The 22,626-nt window shown below is 35.1% G+C and overlaps 1 protein-coding gene across 2 annotated transcripts in view; it reads right to left on the bottom strand.

Moving 5' to 3' along the window:
- Positions 1 to 22,626, bottom strand: part of LOC149796044 (uncharacterized) — a 74,414-nt gene that overhangs the window by 18,974 nt on the left and 32,814 nt on the right. The window contains exon 2 of one of the 2 annotated variants that reach the window (XM_089965962.1): positions 22,310 to 22,610. The exons of the other annotated variant lie outside the window; for it this stretch is intronic. The gene's annotated coding sequence lies outside the window, so the exon portion shown is untranslated. The remainder of the gene's footprint in view (positions 1 to 22,309; positions 22,611 to 22,626) is intronic. 2 annotated transcript variants of the gene reach the window in all.

Raw genomic sequence — 22,626 nt, 5'->3', positions numbered from 1 at the left:
AGTCCTAACAAACAGCATAGACCCACGGCTGTAATAGACCCACGGCTGTATGTGCAGTGTACTACACTTGATGTGGGTCTCTGCAATTTGCAGTTGGATCGATCGATCGAGACAATACAAATCAATCGATCGATCGAGACAATACAGATATCCGTGATCAAAATGAGCATATATAGCAGTAAGTATTTTATTTGATTGCAAAGCAATTTCTCCTCGTCATTTCGACAACAAGACGAATCTGTTGAATGGGTGATGTTCGAATTTTTCCACACATGACGACCTAGCGTTGGAAACATTCTAAGATGTCGCAACACGTATTCTTATAATGTCTACCTATCTAACAAAGATGAACGTGTTGTCTGAGTGGTCAAAAACGGTCTGAGCTGACCAACTGTTTGATCAAAAACAAAAGTTACTCTCTTTTCATTCAAGAGAAACCGGATATCATCAACACTTCTCCTTCCATTCAAGCGAATTCTGCTTTCTAGAGTCACTTGGGGTGCAACTAAACGCATATTCTCACGGGGGTGGGGGGTGGGGGGGGTGGGGGGGGGAGGAAGAACGGTGGGTATTGCTTATGGTGAAGTTTGACTTATACAGCTTCTTTAGTTTTATATTTATACATAACGTCCATGAAATAACACTGCAGAAATACCATCGATTTATAAACTCGAGCTTTATACAGTTTAAATTTCCAGATTTATCCTTTGGTTTCTCTTTGTCCGTCTATATGAATGTTTATGCGGTAAGATTTGTGTACACAAACAGAGGTTCTCTCTATGTACAAATACGCTTTCAACAATTTTTTTCTAAGTCTGAGAAAGAGGGGATTTTTGTAATCCAAAAATTCACAAATATTCCCTATTTTATTTCTTTCTTCATTTAAATAATTCACACATCTGCATCACCCATGCATGTATACCGCTCTCTCATTACAATCAATCATTACAATCAATCATTACAATCAATCATTACAATCAATCCTAGTTTGTTTAAAAGTCTTGGTACAGGTCCTATTTAGGACCATTCCAGTTTGTTTAAAGAAAATAGCGAGAATATTAGCGAGAAAGTTCAGTAAAATGACGTGTACTAACACTGAGAACGAATAATCTCATAAAAACTATTACTTCTATTTCCACAAATCTCCAGAAAAAAAATCTTTTTTCCACTCTCATTTTTTTGTGTTAGCTATTAGCTGTCAGAGATGAAGAATAGTACAACTGACTCATTAACGTGGTACAAGAGAAATACGACAGCTCTCTTAGATCACGCAGTGTAGCAAAAGTCATCTCGATTTACCGAGACGTCCCAATCAATCGTCTGTATAGATTTTACGGAAAGCCCTTCTAAATTGATTATCGTCATCTACTCTTTATATATGAATATTTTCAATCTTCCCCTCTTTCCTGGTTTTCGATCGCATTCATAAAAAGTCGCATTTTGATATCCGTCTAGAAAGTTGTTGCTGTTGTGTACCTAACGCCTTTTATCAGCACACGGAGGTCAGTCTATTTGGTCGAGGAAGAACGAGGGAAAACCCTCGAGAAGATCTATCGACGCACGGAAAGCTACTGCCAAACTTTCTCACATACCCACATAGGCAGAGCCTGAAACTCGAACACACACTAACATAGATCAGATGGCAGTGATGGATAAAGACGACCGCTTCAGACCAATCGGACACACGGGTCCGCCATCTAGAAAAGACCGTCATATATGATATATAATGTTTAATGCCAAGATAAATTCCTCTGCATGAGCCAAAAACGTGTTAAATGAAAGTGCCGTGAAAATCAACAATATAAAATAATTAAAAATAATGAAAGAAACATCATTTGTACATAATGCTTCTTGTGCGATGAGGAAAACAAGAAGACCATGTTTCATCTTTTAGACATTTTCAATGCCAAAGTTCTGTACTGAGCGGGTGCATCAATTGGAGTACTCTATTAACCATAGTGTGACCAGAAGTGGCCTTAGCAAAGCGCAAAAAGTGCTGGAGGGAGGGGCGGAAAAAAATTGGAGTTTGTTTAAAACAGATTATAATTAAAGCAGATTCTTTAAAACTAAATACGACTTTGAAAATAAACCTGTATTTTCTATGAATATCTCACAGAATTTCTTTATTGATATAGAAATTAGATTTTGGGAGGCTTTTTGTCCTTTTCTCGCACAGGGCCCGCGCATCACTAAAACCGCTTCTGGTTTGACTATCGCCAAACTGTGAATAGTCTAGACCAGTATTTTCCGTCGATAATTCACCGGCAGATAAGTCTTTAGTGTTCGCTTTATTTTCATAATTAGAACGAGACCTGCGAACAATTTGCCGACAGATCTGAGTCTACGTCGTTCGCAGTTGGATGGTGTTGTAGCAAGCATATAAGATAGCAATCGATACGCCCTTAATTCAGACAGACTCCAGAAGTTACTTCGTCGTTTTATTGCATAAAATGCAAACCAGTAATATAAACAGGATACGTGGACTATTACTGAGGTAGCCTTTCCAGCTGGGTACATGAGCTGTACCGATCTTGGTGAATCCACAAGCTTCCATTTTGCTATAATACGTTTATACACAAATGTTTTCTCTTCAATTGAACAACATTCCAGTTGTCACTTTAACCAAAACCTAGTTTCCAGGTCGATCTTTTCTGAAAATTTCACATTGGTCCAGCGTCGACCAAAGCATACATGCAGAGCAAGTGCGCATGTCCATGTAGCCCGTATGTATGTAAGAGCCTAACTGTATGACCTTCACTCTTCAAGGTCAAGAAATACTAACAGCAAGGATCATTTACAATGCGTCTTTCGTGTTTGAATGAAAGTTTCTCGAAATTGGTTACGAAATAACATTTCCATATTTTAGATATCAGATGAGTTGCCATGCTAATTTTGAGTGCGAAACGGTTCATGCATGATTCAACTTAATGCTTTTTCCGTCAATACTTTATATTAATTTTGTATGTGAGGCAACATTGAATTAAAATCAATACATATAAGTTGCCTGGTATTAAGATCGTGAATAGATAATGTATTCCAAAATGGTTGTTATTTATAGATGTCAAATACAATATCGTGATTAAATAAGATATTCCAAAATGGTTGGTATTTATAGATGTCAAATACAGTATCGTGAATATATAAGATATTCCAAAATGGTTGTTATTTATAGATGTCAAATACAATATCGTGAGTATATAAGATATTCCAAAATGGTTGGTATTTATAGATGTCAAATACAATATCGTGAGTATATAAGATATTCCAAAATGGTTGTTATTTATAGATGTCAAATACAATATCGTGAGTATATAAGATATTCCAAAATGGTTGTTATTTATAGATGTCAAATAGAATATCGTGAGTATATAAGATATTCCAAAATGGTTGTTATTTATAGATGTCAAATAGAATATCGTGAGTATATAAGATATTCCAAAATGGTTGGTATTTATAGATGTCAAATACAATATCGTGAGTATATAAGATATTCCAAAATGGTTGGTATTTATAGATGTCAAATACAATATCGTGAGTATATAAGATATTCCAAAATGGTTGGTATTTATAGATGTCAAATACAATATCGTGAGTATATAAGATATTCCAAAATGGTTGGTATTTATAGATGTCAAATACAATATCGTGAGTATATAAGATATTCCAAAATGATTGGTATTTATAGATGTCAAATACAATATCGTGAGTATATAAGATATTCCAAAATGATTGGTATTTATAGATGTCAAATACAATATCGTGAGTATATAAGATATTCCAAAATGGTTGTTATTTATAGATGTCAAATACAATATCGTGAGTATATAAGATATTCCAAAATGGTTGGTATTTATAGATGTCAAATACAATATCTTGAGTACATAAGATATTCCAAAATGGTTGGTATTTATAGATGTCAAATACAATATCGTGAGTATATAAGATATTCCAAAATGGTTGGTATTTATAGATGTCAAATACAATATCTTGAGTACATAAGATATTCCAAAATGGTTGGTATTTATAGATGTCAAATACAATATCGTGAGTACATAAGATATTCCAAAATGGTTGTTATTTATAGATGTCAAATACAATATCGTGAGTACATAAGATATTCCAAAATGGTTGCTATTTATAGATGTCAAATACAATATCGTGAGTATATAAGATATTCCAAAATGATTGGTATTTATAGATGTCAAATACAATATCGTGAGTATATAAGATATTCCAAAATGGTTGGTATTTATAGATGTCAAATACAATATCTTGAGTATATAAAGCATCTTCTTAACTTACGAGAACTTGAAGACATGGCAATAGTCTAGTAATATTGATTAAAATATTCATTTTTCAATGGCATAAAGTTGAAAATATTAACGCAAATTCATTTTCTAATGTGTAGGCAGAAACTACATATGTCTAGATCAATGATCAATGTGGCATCTATGTGTGGTTGTCGTATATGTACCTCAGCATAATTCGTCTTCATTCTATCAAGGTTATCTGTTGTAGGCGTATTGGGCAACTGGTGTCAAATATATATGACATCGCACAATGTGTCATAATAAATCAATCACAATTGTCTGGTTTGCACTATTTGACAGTGTAATACCCATGTATAAAATAGCTACAAGCTGGCTCGTGTGAACGTAAAAGTCGCGAGGAATGAACGTGGCAAAAATGCAGGAAACGACTACTAGTACCCTTGCAATTACTACTAATGCCAGTAATATTAATTGCTGAAAATGCAACTTCCTGGTTGATATTACTGTTATAACACGGGCTGCAAGGTAATTTCCACAGATCATGTGCTCAGTTTGCAATGAAGCATTCATTGTCATTCCTAACCTTGGACCTCAAAATGAGCATATTCCTTAAACTTTTTCCAAAAATTGTCATAAACACTGATCTCCAAATTAAAAGTTGATACTTCGTAACCTGACCTATTCCTCATATTAAATGCATACATTGTATTGATACTGTAAAGAATAAGATTGTATAATGTTGGCTTTAAATGGAAGTGCCATTTACTGAAGATTCGTGTAGCAGGAAAGTCGTGTAATGGACTAAGATTACTACAGCTGAGACAATACATCGTGGAGGGTACTCATATCGGAATTAAAACAATATACACAAAAACATTTCTTCGCTTCTTTCAAGTACATAACTTTATGATGACATATCGAAATGATCGTAACTTTTACATAGTAATGGAACAGGGTCCACATTGTTTATGTTGTGAGATTTGCTTGCATAAATAAATACAAGTGCTATAAATTACATTATCAATTGAAATTTAGTCACTTACCTGCTTAAACTCAACAGTTTCTGTTTAGTTAAGGTTTGTGGTTATCATTTTTTTTAAAAAATAATTTGGTGAAGTATTTTATTTCCGAAAACTGGATTGGTTAAATTAGACAAAACTGAATATTAAATCAGGCAGCATTGGACGTTAAAAAATTGGACAACATTGGATACATTTATAACATATGTATTTGTCTTGGAAGACGTACTGTCACAGACACGCCATACTTCATAATAACAGGGATTTACAATGCAAATGTACAGGAGGACTGCTCATTCATTTGCTTGCCATGCACAAGCAACCAAGGAATAGTGCATAACTAGATCCGGGGTGAAGTAATGCATGAATCTTCTCACGTATCTTATCTTCATCGGTGGATCAGGGTCCCTGCAATCATCAGTTACTTCCTAATTTTTATACATCGATGTATCAGGGTCCCTGCAATCATCAGTTACTTCCTACTTTTTATACATCGATGTATCAGGATTCCTGCAATCATCAGTTACATGATGATTATACATGGACAGCTACGGTAGATGAAGTCTAGCCTGTTCATTCTCACCATACTCGTATTACCATCTGCTTTCTTCTAGTGTCTCTGATACGCAATCCGAAGTACGAAGACTAAGCAACGCGAATGTATCGCACGAGATGATTATGAGGTACAGGTATATGTATGTGTACCTGTATGAATTATAGGCATTTGACATCTGATTGACATTTGATCTCACACCTGTTTCGATCGCAAAAAAAGATTTTATACAATAACAAATTTAATTAATCTGGTCCAATTTCCTGAAAGTGTTCTTGAACATCATTGAAATATAAGAAAGCAGCTTATCTGTAGATGAAATGTAGTTACGAGTTAAACACCAGATTAAAAAATCTAACAACGGATAGTAAGTTAACTACTACCAGATTAGTAAATCTAACAACGGATAGTAAGTTAACTACTACCAGATGAGGATGACAGTACCATTTTTCAGACCAAAATAAAGCTTTGCTATGGAAATCAAGTAAAGACAAATATTTGTTACTTGAATCACAAGTAAGCTTAAAGGTGTATGCCTGCAGAATCGGTTTCGACACATCGTTTCCGTTTCCATTCATAATTTTTTTTCACACCCATCAAAACATATATGCACAAGGATATAACATTCAGAATAAAAAGCTATGTAGGAAGGACTGCACTAGAATGAATAGTTTCCACCATTTTTGTATAAATTTACATCATTCATTGTGCAGGCTGGTACAGTTGGTAATCAAAGAGCAAGTGCTAAATCTGTTAGATAAAAGTTGGTGAAGAATATTCTAGTTAAAAGACAGGCCGATTTTTTTTTGAAAAAAGAGCATTCAATCATCGATTTCAAAAGAAATGAAGGGAAAGTAACATCCACATGCCAACTATTTCCAGCCAGAGCGTTCGTTGCTTCTGAATTATTTCCTATGAACGTTATATTTTCGCGACAGATTATTTATTTTAGTATTTATTCTGAGATTTTAAGAAGTTCAAAATGGTACTCGAAAAATAACACGATTCCAGTGCTGAAACAGTACAGGTATATTGTCAACGCATTTCAAAATATTTCATGTTCTACGTAAATTACCCACAAATGGTTGAATCCGAATTTTACTGTCAAAATCAACGATATGGGGAGTATTTAAACTTGGGTTATACTCTTCACAACTCAGTGACCCTGGAGTATATTCTTTCAAAGATAATTTACGACTGGATATATTCTTCAAACAGTAATTTACCATGGGGTATATTCTTCATTATTTACTCTCCCAAAACATATGAACCAATTGTTTGGGTTAAATTGCAAAGAATTACCGACATGAGTGAGTTTTTATTACGAAGGATATCAAACTGTATATGTCCTAAATAAGTAATGAATAAATGCGCAGTTACTGATAATTTTGCTCTGTGATTTGCGCTTTAGAAAAAACCAAATTCTTTTAAAGTCACGTGGCAGACGTGTCGTGTACAACAGATTCAGATCCACAATCGCTCAAAACCGATCTTCTCTTATGCAACAATACATCACCCCACCACAGGGCTACAATCCATATAAAAATGCAACAATACATCACCCCATCACAGGGCTACATTCCATATAAAAATGCAACAATACACCACCCCACCACAGGGCTACATTCCATATAAAAATGCAACAATACACCACCCCACCACAGGGCTACATTCCATATAAAAATGCAATCCCACACCACAGGGCTACATTCCATATAAAAATGCAACAATACACCACCCCACTACAGGGCTACATTCCGCATAAAAAGGCAACACTACCACAGGGCTGCTTTCTGTATAAAAATGCAATCCCCCACCACAGGGCTATATTCCATATTAAAATACAACAATGCATCACCCACCATAGAGCTACAGTCCGCATAAAAATGCAACACTACCACAGGGCTGCTTTCCGTATAAAAATGCAAACCTCCACCACAGAGCTACATTCCATATAAAAATGCTGCAATGCATCACCCCATTCAAAAATCGATAACCAAGGTCAACAACAACAACAAAAGGATAAATTCTTTGTTCCTTTAGACTAGAGTCCATCAGCAAGATGTGTGCATTATGGTACTGGCGAGCTGTTAAACCCTAAACTGAATCAATCTATTGCACGTACGTAGACCTGATTCCATAATCAACATGTATCCGTTATGGTACTGCCGAGCTGTTAAACCCTAAAACAAATCAATTCATTAGACATGTGAAGCTGAAAGAAAAAGTCGTTGCCATAGTAATTGAAATTCACGCCTTAATAATTAAATCAGTGGAACTAGATTCAGATAATTTTTGCATGACATTAATTTAGGGTTAGAATGTAGGTGTATAGCTGGTTCACGGCACTTAAAGTGCAGGCAGATCGGTTGAAAAGAAAACGACGCATTGCTTTGTACAAAACACACTAGCTGGTTCAACAACAACAAAAAGGATAAATTCTTAACACACTGCCTTTTGGGGCAAATTGTTTAAGGTAATGTCGTCTAACCGTGTACAACTATCTTCTTAACTCTGCTTTTTTGAGCAAGCTGGTAAAAGTAATGTCTTGATATAAATAGAGTTGATATTCCAGAATGTTAAAAAAATGATTCAGTCAAATCCGTGGTTATTAGAAGCTGGCTTCATTGAAACAGTTCCAATTCTATCGTTGTATTTAAATACAAATTAATTTTTATTCGCGTTAGGTACAATAAGGGTATGGATGTGTATTTATTCCAAAGTAGAATAAAAACAGCTGATGTTGATTGCAATATTATATCAAGTTATTTATTTTAAAATGAAATATTGACGGACATAATGTCCTGTCTGGGAATATTCTCGATCACAGTGTTGTGACTTAGTCTATGCGGGATATGTGTGATGATTTAGCGACCGTACTGTGTGCCGTTAACCATAAGCTGTCATTCATGCGCAATGGCGATCTGTCATAGTGTTCTCTGGGAACTTCTTGACAATATTAATAAGACTACACAAAGTGCCACAATAAACCAATCAAAGGTCTAGCGAGATGTAACAGACAACAACCAATGGCAGCATATCTGAGTGTAAAGAAGAACATGTCTAGATGATCGGAATACTTATGCTGCTGTGTTTGCTTATGGTGCTAGTACTATGATTACTCTTGCTTATGGTGTTCGTACTGCGATTACTCTTGCTTCTGGTGATATTACTGCAATTACAAATCGCTTTAGGTGATAGTACTGTAATTACTCGTGCTTGTGGTGATAGTACTGTAATTACCCTTGCTTGTGGTGATATTAATGCAATTACTCTTTTTTGTGGTGGTAGTACTGTAATTACTCTTGTTTGTGGTGATAGAACTAAAATTAATTTTGCTTGTGGTACTATTATTGCAATGACTCTTGCTTGTGGTGATAGTACTGTAATTATATTTGCTAGTGGTGATATAACTATAATTACCACAAGCAACTACAATTACACTTGCCTGTGGTGATAGTACTGCAATTACAAATTGCTTGTGGTGATATTACTGCAATTACTCTTGCTTGTTGTGGTAGTACTGCAATTACTCTTGCTTATGGTTATAGTACTACAATTGTTCTTCCTTGTGGTGGTAGTACTGCAATTGCAAATTGCTTGTGATGCTTGTACAACAATTATTCTTGCTTGTGGTGATAGTACTAAAATTAATATTGCTTATAATATAGCCATAACAGAAGTGTTCGTTGCAACTTCTCTACATGGCTATGCACTATAAAATTAAGCTACAGCTGGAAGCTTTAAGAAATACCCGCAAATTTGGCTTTCATCGTTTCACCCACTCAACCCTTCCTTCTCTGGGAATACGTTCAGGATCAAAAACCTCCGTTGTCATGTACTCATTATCGTGAAACATCATAAATCCAATATGCCCTTCCTGACTCAGTGGTTGATTGAGTTACTGTTACAAGATAGAGTCCCTATCACCTATGAATCTATAATCCTTGACACACTCCCAGCAAATTTCTCCACCGGATGCTGCCGTTGTTCTTGTAACATATGTGGTGCACTCCGCCAGAGGAGAATCACCAAACACATCAAATTGATATGTATTCCTTCAACTACTTCCGAGGTCATTTTTCAATCTGACGGAAATGACCGAACCATGTTCCGATCTATCAATGAAAGTGCCCGATTTTATCGATCATTAAGTGGTGACTGTAATTGGAAGAGAAACTTTGATCAGCCCGCTCAAACAGCATTAAAAGTCAGGTTGGGTCACAATCGCGAGAAGAAAAAAACCTATTTGCTCTCACAATGAGTGGTTAAGCAGGTCTATGCATATTCCTGAGAAAAGACAGGATCTTCGCACAGGTGGCCACGGGTGATAAAAGAGCTCAGCGGATTATTGCCCGTGGCTTCCAGCGATGGGCCGGAAAAGGAGGATTCCATAATGCCAATGAAATTGTGATTATCAGCCACACAACCATTCTTCCACCGCGTGCTATATATCCAGGATCCAAATTGTTATCTACTCAACCAAGTTAACATATCAGCAATGGCGCCCTGCTTAATTAGAGTAGGAGGAGTTCAAGTTATAACATGAACACCCTCCTCAATCGGTGTAGAAGGAGTTCAAGTTATGACATGAACACCCTCACGAATCGGTGTAGGACTAAAGTTATAACATGAGCACCCCCTCAATCGGTGTAGAAGGAGTTCAAGTTATAACATGAACACCCTCACGAATCAGTGTAGAAGGAGTTCAAGTTATAACACGAACACCCTCACGAATCGTTGTAGAAGGAGTTCAAGTTATAACATGAACACCCCCTCAATCGGTGTAGAAGGAGTTCAAATTATAACATGAACACCCTCACGAATCGGTGTAGAAGGAGTTAAAGTTTTTATGACATGAACACCCCCTCAGTCGGTGTAGAAGGAGTTCAAGTTATAACATGAACACCCTCACGAATCGGTGTAGAAGGAGTTCAAGTTATGACATGAACACCCTCACAAATCGGTGTAGGACTAAAGTTATAACGTGAGCACCCCTTCAATCGGTGCTGGAGGAAATTTATGAGAAAAACAGAGACGGGCGGATACAAAACTGCAGCAAAATACGAAAAGACTCCGAATAGTTCACTATTTTGTTGAACGATCTGGTACTGACTCTTCCGAGTTTTCAGTTTCCTTTACTAATACATTAATATCTAATGTAGCTTAATATCTAATGTACCTTGAGTATTCAACCTACACCATGTACATTTTTAGTTGTACTGGAGTCACCTTACTAAGCTCTAAATTGCTTAAAATTGTGCCGTCTGAGAGAACAAAAGACAAATTCTTATGCATACATCGTGTATTACAATCAGGTTTCAATGTTTGATGAATGCAGTCACGAACTAAGATTGTACGCTAACTGTAGTATTTTGTCTGTAACATAGACCTTTGGCATGCCTAGTTTTTGTAACACCTTTCAGTCCATCAATGCCACTTAGTTCCTTATGCAAGAGATACGTGTTTATACATTCATATCGGTAACGTTAAACCTTTAACTTAGTCTCAATATTACAATGTGTCTCATTCGTATTTATACCATCTACTGAGAGGTATCCTAGGTATGTATACCATCTACTGAGAGATATCCTAGGTATGTATACCATCTACTGAGAGATATCCTAGGTATGTATACCATCTACTGATTGATTGATATCCTAGATATGTATACCATCTACTGAGAGATATTCTAGATATGTATGCCTTCTACTGATTGATATCCTAGATATGTATACCACCTACTGATTGATATCCTAGATATGTATACCATCTACTGAGAGATATCATAGATATGTATACCTTTTACTCATAGATATCATAGATATGTATACCATATACCGAGAGGTATCCTAGGTACGTATCCCATCTACTGTTTGATATCCTGGGAATGTATACCATCTACTGATTGATATCCTAGATATGTATACCTTCTACTGATAGATATCATAGATATGTATACCATCTGCCGAGAGGTATCCTAGATATGTATGCCTTCTACTGATTGATATCCTAGATATGTATACCATATACCGAGAGATATTCTAGATATATATACCTTCTACTGATAGATATCATAGATAGGTATACCATCTACAGAGAGGTATCCTAGATATGTATGCCTTCTACTGACTGATATCCTAGATATGTATACCATCTACTGATTGATATCCTAGATATGTATACCGTCTACTGAGAGATATTCTAGATATGTATGCCTTCTACTGATCGATATACTAGACATATATACCATCTACTGATAGATCTCATAGATATGTATACCATATACCGAAAGGTATCCTAGGTATGTATCCCATCTACTGTTTGATATCCTAGGAATGTATACCATCTACTGATTGATATCCTAGATATGTATACCTTCTACTGATAGATATCATATATATGTATACCATATACCGAGAGGTATCCTAGGTATGTATCCCATCTACTGTTTGATATCATATATATATATATATATATATATATATATATATATATATATATATATATATATATATATATATATATATACCATCTACTGAGAGATATTCTAGATATGTATACATTCTACTGATTGATATACTAGATATATATACCATCTACTGATATATATCATATATATGTATACCTTCTACTGATAGATATCATATATATGTACACAATATACCGAGATGTATCCTAGGTATGTATCCCATCTACTGTTTGATATCCTAGGAATGTATACCATCTACTGATTGATATCCTAGATATGTATACCTTCTACTGATAGATATCATATATATGTATACCATATACCGAGAGGTATCCTAGGTATGTATCCCATCTACTGTTTGATATCCTAGATATATATACCATCTACTGATAGATATCATAGATATGTATATCTTCTACTGATATATATCATAGATATGTATACCATATGCCGAAAGGTATCCTAGGTATGTATCCCATCTACTATTTGATATCCTAGGTATGTACACCATCTACCGATTGATGTCCTAGATATGTATGCCTTCTACTGATTGATATACTATATATATATATATATATATATATATATATATATATATATATATATATATATATATATATATATATATATATATATATATATATCATCTCCTGATATATGCCAAATATATGTATACCTTCTACTGATAGATATCATAGATATGTACACCATCTACTGATTGATATACTAGATATGTATACCTTCTACTGATTGATATCCTATATATGTGTACCTTGTACAGTTAGATATCCTTTATATATATATATCCTTCCCATGTATACTGTGATACTGTTTACTGATAAGATACCTCTGACAAGTACACCATCCTTCTTTTATCAGAGTCCGTACACTTTGCCTACAGTGTGTGCAGTTTAATATTTTTGATATTATAATAACATGTGAACATATCACTTTACGTATTTCTGATTGGTCCAAATAAGCACATTAAATTATTGTGCGATATTCTCTTTACTGATTCGGTGCAATCGTGGGCAAACTTTTTCAACTACGCCTTCTGGAATGTTATATTTTGAATGAACATTTTCGCGGCCATTTTTCAACTGGACTCGCGAAATTAAGTTGAGGAACAATTATCTCGGGTATCTGAATATGGACAAACGTGGGGTTTGTTATGTCATGTGTAACACATTTTCATCATAAGAAAAATGGCGTAAAACTACAAGACAAGAACGACAATAAGAAATAAAATTAAGGATATTGCTCATTTGATAGCGGGTGGCGGGGTGGGGGACGGTATATATGTAACATAGATATAGAATCCACCCCATATACAAGCGTGGTTCAAATGTTAAGTTACAGAAGTAAATAAACCCACCTTTGTTCACAGAAGAATGTGGACATATATGGGTCTTCCAACTGACAGAACTTTATCCAACCACAGCATATTTACGCAGTATATTACGGGATGCAAAAAGAAATTTGTTTACGTTTTCTGTACAGTCTATTTTTCCAAATCAAATACTGCAAATATCCGGTCACAAATGCATTACAGTAAATATGGGAATTTCTGCATCCAGTAATCCTATTTCACATGAAAATCGCAACAAAGTAATGTTATGATCTGGAATGACATTTTAGGGTAAACAAGTACTCTATGCCTACTGTGTACCGTATCAAACAATTTGGCATCACATCGCATTGATCATTCTGTTTTGAAAAATGATTTTGTCGTTATAAAATGTTCTGTTTATTCGGATGGAAGCTTTTCCTTTGATTTATAGTTTGTAAAAAATTACAATCTACTTGTATTAGTTCAACTTTGTTTGGGACTATATTTTATGCACAACAAATAAAATGTGCAACGTATGTCAGAATGAACGAAATTATTAATTCTTCTTTCTATCTAAATAATTTCAACTGAAATAAAAACTATATGATAAAAAGACTCTCAAATGGGCAATGATTTAATATTAAATTTATGAAACTCGTTGAATAATATCCAGCTTTTGCGAGCCAAGGCTTGTCAATATTCAACTCGTTTCATGAATTCAATATTAAATCATTACGTATTTGAGATCTTCTATATGTATACCATCTACTGATATATATCCTTCATATGGATGCCATCTAATAGACCATGATATATTACTTCCCCGTCTCCAGCATGTATTTGGCATTCATGATACAGCCTTACTGTGGTTCAAGTCCTACTTGGTCAACAGGACACAAACTGTATCTGCAAATGGAATACACTCCAGCCCAGTTGATCTATGTTGTGGTGTTCCACAGGGGTCTGTTCTTGGACCTGTTCTCTTCATTCTATACACTCAGTCGCTCTCAAGTGTCATAGATCATCATCCAGTGTCTCACCGATTGTACGCTGATGACACCCAAATATACAAATCTAGCCACCCAACTGAAGTTGATGCTACCATCCAAGTTGTAGAGAGGTGCATTTCTGATGTGAAATCATGGATGACATGTAACAAGCTGCAGATGAATGATGATAAAACTGAGGCCATTCTGATCACAACACAAAGACTTTCTCATTCACATCCTTTACCTCAAACAATAAATATCAGTAACACCAACATTAAATTCACACAATCAGTACGAAACCTAGGTGTTAATCTGGACAGTACTCTCACATTGCACCAACATGTCATGAACATATGCAAGGCTGCATATCTTAAGCTGAGATGCATCAGCTCAATTCGCAAATATCTTTCAGTTGATGCCACTAAAACACGTGTGTGTTCATTAGTACTTTCAAGACTGGACTATGATATTTTCTAATCACTACTTATGTCTTCACGCTAAGTTGTTATATATATATATATATATATATATATATATATATATATATATATATATATATATATATATATATATATATATATATATATATTGTAACTCATTTCTGTCTGGTTCATCTCAATATCTGTTCCAGAAACTTCAAAAAGTTCAAAACACAGCTGCTCGGATCATACTGAGAGTACCACGATCAGAGCACACCTCCCCGCTGCTCTGTACCATACACTGGCTATCCATTCGATCCAGAATCAAACACAAAATTTGTTCTCTGTGCTACGTTTCACTGTCGGACTATAGTCCAACATACCTATCCGACCTCACACACGTGCACACACCAGCAAGATACCTACGCTCCTCTTTTGACAATCGTATACTCATTATTCCCACTATGAAAACAAAGTCGTATGGACAGCGTTCTTGTGCATACCAGGGCCCAGCAACGTGGAATGAATTGCCAACTGAACTTAGACAAAAAGACACAGTGACCCCATTCAAGAGTGCTCTCAAAACTCACTTATTTCGACTGCAAGAACAAACTTAAAGACCTAATAATGTTTCCTACTTAAAATATTCTCAGCATGCTTTTTTATGTTTTCTAATTTCATGGTGTTTGTTTTTGTAATCATATAATTATGTTTTTTATCTTATAGGTGTTGTCTAATGTTGTAAAGCGCTTAGAACTTCTAAAGATTAGGTGCTATACAAAGTCATTATTATTATTATTATTTATTATTATTATTATATGTATACCATCTACTGATAGATATCCTTGATATGTATACCATCTACTGACAGTTATCCATCATATGTATAACATCTACTGATATATATCCTTGATATGTATGCCATCTACTGACAGTTATCCATCATATGCATACCATCTACTGACAGTTATCCATCATATGTATACATCTACTGATATATATCCTTGATATGTATACCATCTACTGACAGCTATCCATCATATGTATACCATCTACTGATAGATATCCTTGATATGTATACCATCTACTGACAGTTATCCATCATATGCATACCATCTACTGACAGTTATCCATCATATGTATACATCAAAAAGTTCAAAATACCGTCTACTGATATATATCCTTGATATGTATACCATCTACTGACAGTTATCCATCATATGTATAACATCTACTGATATATATCCTTCATATGTATGCCATCTACTGACAGTTATCCATCATATGCATACCATCTACTGACAGTTATCCATCATATGTATACATCTACTGATATATATCCTTGATATGTATACCATCTACTGACAGTTATCCATCATATGTATACATCTACTGATAGATATCCTTGATATGAATACCATCTACTGACAGTTATCCATCATATGTATACCATCTACTGACAGTTATCCATCATATGTATACCATCTACTGACAGTTATCCATCATATGTATACCATCTACTGACAGTTATCCATCATATGTATACCATCTACTGATAGGTATCCTTGATATGTATACCATCTACTGACAGTTATCCATCATATGAATACCATCTACTGACAGTTATCCATCATATGTATACCATCTACTGATAGATATCCTTGATATGTATACCATCTACTGACAGTTATCCATCATATGTATACCATCTACTGACAGTTATCCATCATATGTACACATCTACTGATATATATCCTTGATATGAACACCATCTACTGACAGTTGTCCATCATACGTATACCATCTATTGACAGTTATCCATCATATGTATACATCTACTGATAGATATCCTTGATATGTATACCATCTACTGACAGTTATCCATCATATGTATAACATCTACTGATATATATTCTTGGCATGTAAACCATCTACTGACAGTTATCCATCATATGTATACCGTCTACTGATATATATCCTTGATATGTTTACCATCTACTGATAGATATCCTTGATATGTGTACCATCTACTGATAGATATCCTTCACACGTACACCATCTACTGACAGATATACTCGATATGTATACCATATATATATATATATATATATATATATATATATATATATATATATATATATATATATATATATATATATATATATATATATACTTGATATGTATACCATCTACTGATATATATTCTTCATACGTATACCATCTACTGACTGATATCCTCGATATATATATACTATCTACGGATAGTCACCTTTGTTATGTATAAAATTTATTGATATATATCCTTGATAAGTATACCATCTTATGATATATATCCTTGAAATGTGTACCATCTACTGAGATATATATCCTTTAAACTCGCTACGATCATTGTGATGAATGCATTTGTCTACTTCTAGAATCAATGAGTTGCCTTTTTTGTAAGCGTGCCATATCAATCTGTTGGTTTACAAAATAGAGCAAAATTATATATTGTAATACACAGTTTGATACCATTACGTTCAAAGATGTTTTGGCATGCTTTCAATTTTATATTCTTAAATTATTGTGTGCTTAAAACATGTCAGTCAATTAAAACAAGAAACACGTGGACTCGCCATGTGATCAACCGTATTTGTATATTCTTATATGGCGTGTAATGTCGCTCGACTGGTACTCGACTTTACAATTGTCTTATCATTAACGCATAATTTGGTGGGTAGACATAATGGTAAGATTTAGAGAGGGATTTGCTTAGTGAACATAATGGGAATCCTTAGCGCGGAATATGCTGGGTGGTCTTAATGGGAATCCTTAGCGCGGTTGTTGGTGGACATAATGGGAATCCTCAGCGCGGAAATTGATGGGTAGACATAATTGGAATCCTTCGCGTGAAATTTATAGTAATACATATCTCTATCCTAGAATTTTAATGTGTATACTGGGTAGTCGTAATACACATCTCTATGCTAGAATCTGGTGAAGTATTTACCACTTAATCGTAATACACATCTATATGCCATAATCTGGAAAAGTATTTACCGCTTAGTCGTAATACACATCTCTACGCTAGAATCTGGTAAAGTATTTACCGCTTAATCGTAATACACATCTCTATGCTAGAATCTGGTTAAGTATTTACCGCTTAATCGTAATACACATCTCTATGCTCGATGAATTCGAAAACCAATATCAACAGTCTATTATAATATTTTGTCGAGCGAAATGCAGTAATATTTTACGAAATTAAGTGGGGTTTAAAAAAATTACGCAAAATTCTTAAATACCGTTTGAATCTAATACCATTAGTTGTGTTGATATTTAGCCGAATAAAAAACGATAGGTTTAGCTTATCTTGAAGAACAAGGTATGCCCAGTTCCATACGAACGTGTTTTTAAAATATTAGGTATGCCCAGTTCCATACGAACGTGTTTTTAAAATACTAGGTATGCCCAGTTCCATACGAACGTGTTTTTAAAATATAGATATATATGATGCCAAAATCTTTAACGGTAAAATAGCTATTGCCAACATTTGATACTGTTGCATTTGTAGTTAAAATTTGACCCACGGACATTTTAGCTGAAAAGGAACAATTAATACAGGATAGCGCAACTTTGTTGAAAGGTTGGCTTACTTCTAACAGAAGTAGAATGGAAAAAGAGATTACATCAAGAAAATCAGGCGTTTGCGGTCATGTTTGATATCGCGCAGTGAAGCGTCGTCTTGTTCAGTGAGAACTTTCATTAAACTTTAGTATAATATCAAAGGATTAAAGAAAAGTATTTTTGAGTCCCTCTATTTCTTTAAGGTTGTCTTTACTTTCTAATGTAAATTCTGTCTCGGTTCCAGACAAACAATTCAATTTCGTTGAATGGTATGTATGGAATAGCTTACTGTAAAATTATAAGTAATATTGTGTATTTTATTGCACTTATTGACTGGAAATCTGAATGTATGTTTGACTTGTTTAAACTGACAAGATCCTTGATCTCGAATGGAAAATAGTCATAAGATATGTTCTGTAATGTGTATTTAGCGTTATTAAGACTCTCTCGTTTAATGGAGTTGTTAGAAAACATTACCAAGTTGTATATATTAGACTCTGATTAACGGATCATGCATTATGCTGCCGCCATGTTAGCTTTTTTGAAGTTCATCAAGGACCACACACACACACACACACACACACACGTGTGTTACTAAAAAAGCCCATAATTGTCGAAGTATATGTAACAATACAATGTTAATATCTATATTGAAAAGCATCCACAAGAATACAATGTTACTATACGCATCCACAAGAATACAATGTTACTATATGTATCTGCAAGAGTACAATTTTACTATATGTATCTGCAAGAGTACAATGTTACTATATGTATCTGCAAGGGTACAATATTACTGTATGTATCTGCAAGAGTACAATGTTACTATATGTAGCTGTAAGAGTACAATGTTACTATATGTATCTGCAAGAGTACAATGTTACTATATGTATCTGCAAGAGTACAATGTTACTATATGTATCTGCAAGAGTACAATTTTACTATATGTATCTGCAAAGGTACAATATTACTATATGTAGCTGCAAGAGTACAACGTTACTATATGTATCTGCAAGAGTACAATGTTACTATATGCATCTGCAAGGGTACAATATTACTATATGTAGCTGCAAGAGTACAACGTTACTATATGTATCTGCAAGAGTACAATGTTACTATATGTATCTGCAAGAGTACAATATTCATATATGTAACTATTACTCAGTAATTTTGCAGTATTCTCACCTTTGTTACTGGTGACTGTATTTAGAAGATTACCATTGCGTGATTGAATATATTAATATAAAACTTCCATAATGAATTCATGTTATCGGTTAGCGACTGGCATTTTCCAATTATCAGTGAATAATGACTATCCGTGGAACTCACAACATCTCTGTCGTTTCAGCCAGACCACTGACAATTTGATCTCATACTATTTTATAAATTCAAGTGTGTGTGTGTGTGTGTGTGTGCATTACAGGTATAAGACTCTTTATAACTTCTGCAGAATGTGTGTATTGCACAACAAATCTGCACCTGGGGGACTTATCTGTTTTATTATGTTGGATGTTAGGTAAAGCAGCTGAAATAAACTCTTGGAAACAAGGGTACATCAATTGCGAAACAGAAAACAAACCTTTTGTCAATGGCTATGTTGTAGTTGTAGTAGGGTTTAACGCCATTTTTCAGCACACGATAGACTATACATGGCGGCCAGTATTAATGGTGGAGGAAGAAGCGGGGAAAACCCCCGGAAAGAACCACCGACCCACGAGAAGCTACTGGCAAGCTTTCTCACATACCCACGTTGGCTGAATCCGAGACTCGAACCCACGAAGACAGAGGTGAGATGGCAGTGATCCGTAACGGAGAGCGCTTTAGACCACTCGGCCACTCGGGACCCCCAATGGCTATGTTAATAATGTGTGCCCTCCTTTTGTGAAGCTTTCCTTGAAATAAGAAATTGTATGGGACCAGCTGTCAGTTAGTCCATCATAAAGGTCAATTTATGACAAATGAGGCTCAGAAAAGTCTGCTAGTGACCTAACTGACCTATATGCAAATTTAATACCAAGAGCTGGCATGCTTTTGAAAAGAAAACCATTACTCACCAACTTTAATGAATGCATAAGCCGTCTGAGCATGCAATTCATTATTAAATTTTCGCTATAGTGTGAAAAGTTTTTCACCGTATATACCCATTTTACTCCCCCCAGGCGGTGTCAAAGAATATTCTCATACCTCCTTTGACATAATATTCGTATCAATCAGGACAGATGCTATCCAATATGAACAATCGATACACTCGGATTTGCATGTTCAGGCTGGACTTAGGGGACGGCGTATGCGCGGGTCATGCATTTTCTAATGCCGTACCTATTCAGTTTGGGAGTCGGCTTGTACTCTAACGGGCTTACACACATATATGGAGATTTGGAGTACTCTAGAACCGATTGAGTGACCCTTGTGTAGAAATAGCTGCATGTGATGTCAGACAGTGGCTTAAACTCCTCGCCTCTCTGCAGAGCCAATCGGTGGGGTGGGTCTATGGCCGGCCCCACCTCTCTGTTTGTCTGAGCACTTTAAAATTGCACGTGGTAGCTTTCGTACATTTCAACTAATACAAGTGCACAAGTACAATGGGGAGATCTCAAATGGCCGGACTGTTATTGTGGGTACCAACATGGAAATTTTGTTAAAAGTCGATCTTCGCAACATAGCAGTTTCATCATTTGAAGCGTTTCGATTTGGATCGATCATACCATGAAGTTATAGAACTATGGCTAGATGACGTAACTATGGCTAAATTATAGTAGCATAGCTTAACGTTACGGTCCATTGGAAATGAACCGGTTGTCTATCCCCATATACAGTGCAGTGCTTGTTGTTTTCTCACTATATTATAAAAGCTACTATCCTCATCGAATAACCAAGAATAATTATATCTATTTCTTGACGAAAGGGATTTGATGAATAGAATTATATTCAGTATAAAGGAAACGGTAATCATTTAACCTAATTATCAAAATTATTTTATGTATTTGAGTATACAAAGAATTTAACATCACCATCTGTTTCTGAGACTCCAGCTTACACATTTATTTTTGTGTTTGTGTTTTTTTATGTAAAAGTAATGCATACTAAACATTCATGGTTAGTACGTTTCGATACATGGACTGAAGCCATTGCTATACAGGTATCCAATTTTACTGTAGTCGTGAAAGATAACGACATATATATGTTCCTTCTATTGAATATAACATAAGTAAAATGACTCAAGCTAATAGTTCAATACATTTCAGGCAGACAAGATCGATGAACTGTCAGGTAGACCGGTATATAATGTGTAAGATTCGAATCAGATGTTCAACTAACTTGAGCCTACTTATGTAATTTTTATACTTATTTTCTAATGTGCACATGAGACTCAAAGCTATGTATGTCTGTCTGTCTGTCTCTCAGACACACATACACGCATAGAAAGAGAAAGAGAGAGAGTGTGAGTTTGGACGTGGAACTGAGAGAAGGTTAACCGATAGATACCCTCATTACACTAACCTACATTACTATAGTTATTTTTTAAAAAAAAGGGAAAATGACAACTGTTATTTCGTTAAAACCACGATGCTAACAGATACTACGCCTGTCCCCCACTCTTTCTCGTGATGTGATATTATGACTGTAATGTTAAACTGATAACAGCTTACCTGTTTCATGCATCTCACTGCTAAGATAGATCTGCTATAACAAGTTCAGTCAAAAGAATACACAAAGGTGTCCCGCAAAACAAGGACCAAATTGTAACGTTGATCACAACGTAAGAAAATCAGTGTAATCCAGATCGGAGCCACTTACAGAATGAACCTACTGTGGTGGTTTCAGCTCTATAATCCAGGTAAGTACAGGTGTATTGTCAGGTAAGAACCCAGGTAAGAAAACAGTTTTATACGTCCCTCAGATTGCTGAGCCATGCTCCGTTTTCTATTGAACGTACATAGTCTTGTCATGCTGTAAATGGAAGAGA

This window comes from Sinohyriopsis cumingii, chromosome 7 (genome assembly GCF_028554795.1).
Source record: "Sinohyriopsis cumingii isolate HCF-2022 chromosome 7, ASM2855479v2, whole genome shotgun sequence".
Classification (NCBI taxonomy): Eukaryota; Metazoa; Mollusca; class Bivalvia; order Unionida; family Unionidae; genus Sinohyriopsis; species Sinohyriopsis cumingii.
Note: the sequence above shows the minus strand (reverse complement) of the source record. Positions and strands in the feature narration are given on the sequence as shown.